Below are 9091 nucleotides of genomic sequence, written 5' to 3'. Positions count from 1 at the left end.
ATGGGGATTACACCCTTCACTTTGGGCATTATAGAAAGGAAGTAGCTAGTGTGTGCACTATTGTAAATAAGAGTACTCAATTACTGATCTGTGTTTATTACTGGCAGACATAGTTAAACCCATGCTTTTATTTACTAGTTGCAGACAGTGGGTAAAATGTGCCATATTACTGTCAGGAAGGAGTTAAGAAAAAATATATAATATTAAACTGTGGGGAAGCAAGGGATTTCTGTGTGCCTAGTGCAACACAAAACATAAATAAACCTTTGATAAATCCAATATTTCCTTACAAGCTCTTAAATATTTTCAACTATTTAAAGGTAGACTTAGACTTTTTCTTTCATGATTCAGGTAGAGTATGGGATTTTAAAAAAAATTCCAATGTTCTTCTATTATCTAATTGTTTTTGTGCTCTTGGTATCCTTTGCTGAAAAGAATACCTAGGTAGGCTCAGGAACTTCTGATTGGTGGCTGCACATACATGCCTCCTGTTATTACCTAACCCAGTGTGTTCAGCTAGCTTCCAGTAGTGCATTGCTTCTTCAACAAAGAATACCAAGAAAATGAATCAAATTATATAATAAAAGTCAATTGGAAAGTTTTTAAAATTTGATGCTCTAGAGGAGCGGAGCCAACTGCCGAAGCAAGCAGTCGCATATACTCAGAGCTCCCGTGTAATTATAGCTTAATTTTGTGATTTGGACATTTAAAATTAAGCCAAAGATAACCACCTAAAGCACCCTACACCCTATCTGGATACCGGTGGGAGTGGAAGCCGGTCTGATCATTAAGTGCAGCACTGGTGCAAGGTGACCATACTAGACCATACTAGAGGCCCGGCCTGGAAGTTAGCAGGCCGGGAAGTTTACGTGGGACTGCACTTTACAGCAGGACATACCTTAGCTCTCCGGAGGGTCGGGGATCCGCTCCGGAGACTGACTAGCTGCAGCTCAATAGTCGCACAGCTCAGAAATCGCCTAGGTGGCAACCAGGAAGGAAGCTACTTAACAGAACTCTGCCCCGGGAACAGTGAGTAAAGGCAACCAACTGTATAGCTCAGACGAGAATGGTAATCACTAACAGAGACATCATATCAGCCTCTCCCTTTACTAAATATAATGATGTTCCCACAGCTGAGTTGAGAGACACAGAAGGGGGTATTCTCTTTTGGCGCGAATCGACATTTTTCTATTCTAGCGCCCAGCCAGACATCACGCTACATATAGAAACTTAAGCTAACTGTGAAAGCATTTACTTTGACCTAGGGAAATTATTAACAGGCCTATTAACCCTTGGGACTGAGATACGGACCAGTGGTCCTAACTGAGGCCATAAACAATTGAAGGCTAGGTCACACTGCACAACGCAGTAGCAGCAGGCTAACATAAAGGCAGCCCGGTGTGTTTGGGTGCTAAACTCAATAGAAAGAAAGGGGATCAATGAAAACTCTCCGTTTTGAGGTGTCAGATCTGTGAATACACACTATCAGTGGAGCCAGCTATACAAACTTCATTACAGAGACCCTCAACGGCCCTGGCCTGATACTATAAAGCAGAAAGACTTTAGCAGTGGTGGTGTGCTCTCCCTCCCCCTTTTCGGGACGGTGGGTCATACCCCCTATTCCCTTTCACGTGATCGTCCCGTGAGGACAACAGCCATGGGGAATAGTGCACTACTGGGCCACAAAGCTCCAACAAGAGTGAGAGGGATAGGTTAGGAGACAATCACCTCTTGAAGGGATCCTATTTGTACCTAAATCAGTATTTGATTGATACCCCTGAATTGCTGATAAAAAAATCTAGCACCTATAATATAGACATCTCCACTTGAATCTTTCTGCCATTTTTTTGTTTTGGATTAGAGTTTAGTTCTTAAAAAGGTGGGAGGTTCAGATTATCTTGGATACTAACTGTGTTATTTACCTGGTGGGTACATCACTCCCTACCCTGACCCACAATACAGAGTGGTATAGAGTCAGGAGAAGTTTGGGAGGAGCATTCAAGATAACTTTATGCTGCAGTGCATGAGATCTGATCTTTCCCCAACAATAGTTGTATAGCAGCAATATACGGGGTAATTCATAAACCCTGATTAGTGAAACATGCCGAACTACACTTAATAATTGAACTAATGACATGCCATGGTGACGAAGAAATCTAATGACCTGAACTGAAGGCCTCTCTATTGCACGACCTCTTTCTATAAGCTGGGTGAGGACCTATCTCTATTCATTATAGAACTTAACATTAGCATACTTGTCTAAAACCACATCTCGTTTGGGGAATTGCATCCTATTAAGCTTACGAAGCTCCCTTGAGACAAGATCAGTATGAAAAGCAGGAACCATTCAGGTAAAGACTATTTATCAAGAGCTCAACTTAAACAAAAAAACATGGACAAAGCTATGTCTCCAACAAAGGATCTATTGGCACAAATTAAATCCATGATTTAGGAGGAATTTAAATCAGCCTTATCAGAGCTGAAAAAATACATCAAAGAAATAGGTCACATAACATCTGATATTGAAGATAAGCTAGATGAGATTACTGAAGAGATCCCACAAATACAGACCACTCTTTTGGATCACTCCATCTACATCAGAAAATTAGAAGACCAAGTAGAAGACCTAGAGAATAGGTCGCGTCAATCAAATATAAGAATCCGGAACCTACCAGAAAGCTATAAAAATCTGCAGGAAGATATTACTAATTTGTTTCACTGGTTAGTTCCAGACATAAATGTACAAAAAGGAGCAGCATTACCAACAAAGCATTTCAATACTTATTTATTGGGACATCAAACAAGGACACACAACGTTTTGGTCTAAATGACCTTAATCATGTCCACATGATTAAGGTCAGTTAGACCGAAACATTGTGTGTCCTTGTTTGATGTCCCAATAAATAAGTATTGAAATGCTTTGTTGGTGATGCTGCTTCTTTTTGGACATTTATCTCTGTATTAGGGGTATAGGCAGGACCCCTGGAGCATGCACCCTGTTTGCAGACAGCGCTGGGCCATTTTGCACTTTCTTACTAGTTCCAGACATAGATAGTTCCATGCTACTTATGGACAGAGTCCACCGAGCTCTAACTAAACCCTCTCATTCTATAACTCGAGATATTGTTGTGAAAATGCATTACTTTCATGTCAAAGAAGAAATATTGAAAGCAGAAAGAGCTAAATGCACCTGGAAATATGAAGGAAATGATATCCAGATATACACAAACTTGTCACCAACCACTTTACGGAGAAGGCGAAAGTTGAGACCAGTGGTGCAAGCTCTCATTAATGAGAACATTAAATATCGATGGAATTTCCCTTTCAAACTGACTTTTGTCCACCAGAATAGCACCCATTCCTGTGCATCAATCAAAGAGGGGATGCGTCTGTTAACTCATTTGAAGATCATCCAAGAACCCATAGAATCCCCATCCTCACCAAAGCAACAAAGAAAGTCCTTCCAAAAAGAATGGTCTACAGTAGGCAAAGATGGAAAATCCAAAAGAGCCCGGGCAGGCCCTGCTCCGGAGATTGGAGTCAGACCTCCTTCCAGAGAAAAGACACTGCCTCCCTGAAGGACTAGCTAGTGGGGATACTTAAAGTCAATTACATCCCTTTTCTGTGTAGGAGGTTGTTTGGTGAGACCAATGGTCTTTGTGGGCTAATCCCCTTAGCCCTTTAATATATCTGCATTTCTTGTTACAATACTGTGCTCTTCTGTGAATAAGCAGGAGGTCATCATGTTATTCCTCCCCTCCACCCATATCTCACCCCTCCCCTCCTACCCTGTTTCCCAAAATCCGTCCCTTCCCCTGCCTATCCCACCCCCTCAGGTCTAGCATACTAATAACATAAATCTTGTCACCAGGCTTGACTTGGTTAAAAATGTTAATATTTTGTGCAAAAATGTTTTTGTTTACAGTGGCAGTTGGTACTTTTTCTAACATTTAGTTAAATTTGTTTTACAGCCCTGGTTGAATCGACATAAAAAGTACTTTATCGGTTATGGTACCACTATTCGTTAAGAATTGGCAATTCTCTTCATGTTGCAGATTGGCGTCACACATAATTTACTCTATTTGGACAGTGGGTCCCTTGTTCCTTTCCTAAATTTAGTGGCTCAAATATCTATCGAGCCCACATTTACATCCCAACAGATTAAGCTACCCCACACATTAGGCTGACATCATGACAATTAAAGTAATCTTGCACAATGTTAGGGGATTAAACCTAGAACATTAAAAGGAAGAAGGCCATTCTCGAATACAAAGCAGCAAATGCCCAAATAGTTATGATGCAAGAAACACATTTTACCACACAAAGTACACCTACATTTTGGGAAAAGCTATTCCCCATACAATATCACGCCATCAATAAAAAGAAAAAATGTGAGGTTTCCTTACTATTACACTCGTCCCTAAACTTTAAAGAAAAGGAAGTTGTTAGAGACAAGAAGGGGAGATTTCTCATTGTAAGAGGTTCGGTCCAAAACACTCCAATTCCATTATAGGTGGCGACTTTAATATGACTTTGAATAATCAATTAGATAGAACATCCAAAGATGCTAGCTCACCTATAGGACATAAAACATCCCAAAAACTTTTGAGGGATTCCTTTTAGATCAAAATCTAATAGATGGTTGGAGAGCTATTAATAAAATATCAAGAGAGTACACCTATTATTCCCCAGTGCATAATACGTATTCAAGAATCAATTACATTTTAATTAGCCAAATTATGCTACCCCTTATAAAATCTGCAAACATTATAGACTGCTCCTGGTTGGACCATTCGATGGTAGAGATAACCCTAACAGATGTACTAAACCCAAACAGAACTAAATATTGGTCCTTACACCCTAGCCTCCTAAAAGACAAAGCTGTTTTTCAAAAACTTCAGCGAGAGATAACAGAATTAATTTATTTTAATGAAGGGTCCACCTCAAACCCAATTTATGTCTGGGGAGCGCTAAAACTGTTTATCAGGGGTCTCTTGATCACGGAATCCAACAAATTAAAAAAAGAAACAAAGCTACAATAGATGAGCTTAGAACAGAAATCTCCACACTTAGGACACAAGCTATACAAAAGCCAAGTAAATATACAATTAAAACTTAAAGATAAAAAAAAGCTGGAGTTTAGGCACAATTTAAAAGTACCAACTATAAATACGGTTATATTCACAACGCAATCTTGTATACCAGAATTTAGGCATCCTGTCCTAAGTAAACTTTAAGAACTTTCTAGTTTGAAGGATTGCTGACTACATTAGCACGAATGTGAAGTTTTTTTGTACCACAAAGACTGCCTCCTTTTGAGATGAGAGTCTCTGATGTTCCCCGTAACTGCTGTATATCCATTAACAGTACTCAGAGCAATGTAATTGTGTTGTTGTACAATGTTTGTTGTGTGAAATTTGAAATAAAAAGAATATACATAAAAAAAATAAAGATAAAAACAAAGCTTTGAACGAAATTCTTGACAAAGAGGCGGTTCAAGCTATCAAACTCATATACACCCAATACTACCTGTATGGGAATAAACCAGACACAATGCTAGCTAACAAGTTAAAAGAGATAACTCAAAACACCTTGGTTCCACAGATTCAATCAGATGACAGTGTGACTACAAATGACCCATTAAAAATTGCAAAAGCATTTGCAGAGTTCTATGGCAGACTATATAACCTTCCTAGTGGCAACACTACCTCAGATAAAGCTAAAGACCTAGATAACTTCTTGCAATCATCCAGAATTCCACAAATAACAGAAGAAGATAGAGATTCCCTGAACGCCACAATAACGATTCAGGAAGTTTCTATGGCCATTAACAGCCTTAAAAGATATAAGACGCCAGGCCCGGATGGGTTTGCGGGATCTTTCTATAAAGAGCTTCAACTTCTCATTTCCCCACAGTTAGTTATACTATTCAACTTAATCATGCAAGGCACAGCAATACCCCTAGATATGCTCTTAGCTCGAATTTCAGTCATCCCAAAGCCCGTTAAAAGTTTACAATCCTGTCAAAATTACAGGCCTATCTCCCTTATTAACCAAGATATCAAACTACTCACCAAAATATTAGCAAATAGATTGAATATCATTATGACAAAGTTGATACACATGGATCAGGTCAGGTTCATTAAACAAAGAGAGGCGCCAGATAACATACGAAAAATTATAAATCTGATAAATTATGCAAAAACGAAAGAAATGCCTTCTCTGTTCCTTTCGATTAATGCAGAGAATTCATTTGATAGGATAAACTGGGATTACTTACACGCTATCCTAATGAAATTTGGAATTACAGCGCCTTTTCATAACGTAATTTTCGGGTCTATACTCCAATCCTGAGGAATTTGTAAGACTAGCAGGATACCAATCTAAAAGAATTAAAATTTGAAATGGCACTAGACAGGGGTGCCCCCTATCCACCCTGCTATTTGCATTAAGCATTGAACCTCTAGCAGCCAAGATTAGAGACAACCCAGACATCTCGGGAATCCCACTAAATTCACAAAATTACAAGATTTCACTGTTCGCAGATGATATCCTTCTCTCTCTAACCAAACACCTAATTTCACTTCCACCACTTTACCCAATTATACATAAATTCGGTCAACTATCAGGATACAAAATGAATGAAGGGAAATGCGAAGCTCTTAGCATACAAATTCCTCAACACACGAAAAAATTGTTGGAGATAAACTTCTCCTTCCAATGGATCAAAAACACACTCAAATATTTAGGAATCAACCTAACAGCTAATGTAAACAATCTATTTAAAGAAAACTATATCCAAATGTTCGCACACATTAGAAAATTAATAGAGCGATGGTCTAAATTCAAAATTTCCCTATATGGTAGAATCGTCGCGACTAAGATGACAATCTTACCCAAACTTTTATACCTGTTCAGGTTTCTACTAATCTCGACCCCAATGAATGAACTCTGCAAAATGCAGAAAGATATACTAAGTTTCATTTGGCAGGGGAAAAAAGCTTGCATTAATAAGAATTTGATGACAAGAAATAGGAAGGAGGGAGGGATTGGAGTGCCTAACTTGGTGTCATATTTTTATGTAGTTAGGATGGCACAGACACTAAATTGGAGTATACCTAACAGTGTTAAACAACGGGTTGAGATGGAATCCAATACGATTGAAATAGATCAGATCTTTAAACTACTATGGGCTCCTAAACAAAGTAGACCTCCAAGGAAAAAAATATTTATAGCCATAGAACACAATATACAACTATGGGACTTATTAACTCGCAAATTTCCCTTACTTAGCCCCAAATCCAATTTGATGCCTCTGGTCACCTTAGGATCTCCGATTGAGAAAGCGGTCACACATAAATGGTCCAACAAAGGATTATATAGAATAGCAGACGCTCTTAGACAAAATAAACCTATCACAATGGAACAATATGCTGGGTTAGAGACCTCTGACAAACACCTATGGTTCCATTATTTACAATTAAAATCAAGAGTACAAGAAGTTTTTGGGAGGGAGACAAACCCACCCAAAACCAACTTTGAAACAATCTACTTAGATAAACAAGGTACACAAAACACAATTTCTAAACTATATTGCATATTTAATGTAGAGGTGAGGGATATCAAGCCCGCATTTATTCTGAAGTGGGAAAGGGAATTGAACAATACCTGGACGCTGGAAGAATGGGAAACAAACCTATATAAAGGCATGTCCTTTTCAGTCAATGTATTCCTAAAAGAAAATTTCATGAAGGTAGCATTTGGATGGTATTTTTATCCCACAAGATTTCATAGTAGGGCTGATTCAGATAGTAACCTTTGTTATAGAGGATGTGGGGAGCGAGGGACATACATTCACATGTGGTGGGAATGCCCCAAGGTCAGAGGATTACAGGATCAGACCTCCTGCTTCCTAAGCCGCTTATTCTCAAAAGACATCACCCTCACACCTGAACAGGCCCTACTTCACTTCCCGACAGACAACACGCTCATCAGAACAAATTAACTGCAATGATCTGCACAGTCACTAGACTAAGCATAACGAGATTCCGGAGATCAGTACCCCCATCATTTGACTACATTCTTCAAAAACTAGAATATCACTATCATATGAGTAGCCTAACAGCGACCTTATTAGTCCGGCAAAATCAATTCATTGCAAATTGGGAATTGTACATTATGTACTATGAGGAAATGAGAAGTAACGCCAGGAGGGGAATACACATAGACTTGTGACTAGTGAACACTTTAAGAATAAATGGAATAATTCCTAATCAACAAATTCTGTTACCTAATGCAAGAGATTGTTTTTATAAGTGACCTTTATCGCTGTGAAGTTGGAGATTACAACTGCTGAAATTATTATGTAATTTGTAAAAGATCTGTGTGGTACTGATATATTTGTTGTACTGTAATACTTTGAAAAACTTTAATAAAAAAAAAGTTTTCATCAAAAAAAAAATGTTATGCTCTATATAAATCATGAAAGAAACATTTTGAGTTTCATGTCCCTTTAAGCTGGAAAAATGAAAAGTGAGCATCTGCATGATAGTATATATTGTGCACATGGTAGTATAATGCTCGCTATAATATTCATGTCAGGTGCATTCTTTCCCTCAGATAAAAGATTTATTTGAGGGCCAGAACTAAAATTAAAGTGAAGGTAAAGTTAATATATTTCCAATTCATCAATGCATCCACTATAATAATAATAGTATGATCGCTAACTCTATTTGATAAATTTATTTAAATAATTAAACTTTTACTCACTATCTTTTGTTCCTACCGTTACACTGCAAACTCCTCCCATCCCCTACTTCCTATCTTTCTGTTCGGTGATGTATAGAGCGGTTCCACCCGCTCTATACGTCACCGAAAATGCGCGTTCACAATGCCCTGTTTACTGCGCATGCGCTTCGCGCCGATACCGGCATCCAATGCGCATGCGTTAATCTAGCAAGAAACATAGTACTCAATGAATAACACTAATATATTCATTCAGTACTATGTTATTTGACAAGTAAGGCAATGTGCTTCTCCGTTACGGTCCATAACTTTCTCAGCGGTCCATGAAAGCAGATGACAAATATTT

Source organism: Bombina bombina, chromosome 4, assembly GCF_027579735.1.
Source record: "Bombina bombina isolate aBomBom1 chromosome 4, aBomBom1.pri, whole genome shotgun sequence".
NCBI classification, from domain to species: domain Eukaryota; kingdom Metazoa; phylum Chordata; class Amphibia; order Anura; family Bombinatoridae; genus Bombina; species Bombina bombina.
Note: the sequence above shows the minus strand (reverse complement) of the source record.